A 679-nucleotide genomic window follows, 5' to 3' on the forward strand; every position below is an offset into this window, starting at 1 on the left:
CCTCCACGGGGACGCCTCCGACCTGCATGGCCTCCGGGCGGGTACTCTGCTCGCGCCCTGCGTGTGGCTCGCTGCTGCAGCGGACCGCCGCCTCGGCCCGCCGACAGTCAGTGCAGTCCATTCGGCTACTGTTGCCCCCCTGGCCGCCGCCGCCGCCCACTCCATTCAAGAGTCTTTTGTCCATCTCCGGCCGGCCACCCCGCCACGCCTCGCCACGCCACGCGCTGCAGCCCCCTGCTGCGCGCCGGTGCAGCGTCCCCCCAAGATGATGCAAACCACCGGGGCCCCGCGCCGCCCCACCCCGCCGCTCCTGGCCCCGCCTCATGTCGCGGCGGGACAACTATAGTCGAAGCGGTTCAACCTGGGCAACCAGAAGAACACTGCAAATTTATCATGCGGTGTACGTTTTTGACTATTCTATTGCAACTCATCACTACGCTCTACTCGGGGATGTCCGCACAACTGCAAGATATTCAAGAGCAACGGGAGCCGCTGCTCCAGGTGGCCACTCGATCGTATACGCGACTGACCGCCCCCACCAGCATCACCCGTCTCTTCTCCTGGTGTCTACTCAACTTGTTCCAGAGGCGCTTTTGCAAGCCCCTCTTAGTACTTTTTCACGACTCCATCTGCCTTCGGACAGCCAGTATCGTGAGTCTTTGGCTTGTATTCAATTTTT

The sequence above is a fragment of the Frankliniella occidentalis genome, unplaced genomic scaffold, assembly GCF_000697945.3.
Source record: "Frankliniella occidentalis isolate FOCC.00 unplaced genomic scaffold, Focc_3.1 Scaffold32, whole genome shotgun sequence".
In the NCBI taxonomy this organism is placed as follows: Eukaryota; Metazoa; Arthropoda; class Insecta; order Thysanoptera; family Thripidae; genus Frankliniella; species Frankliniella occidentalis.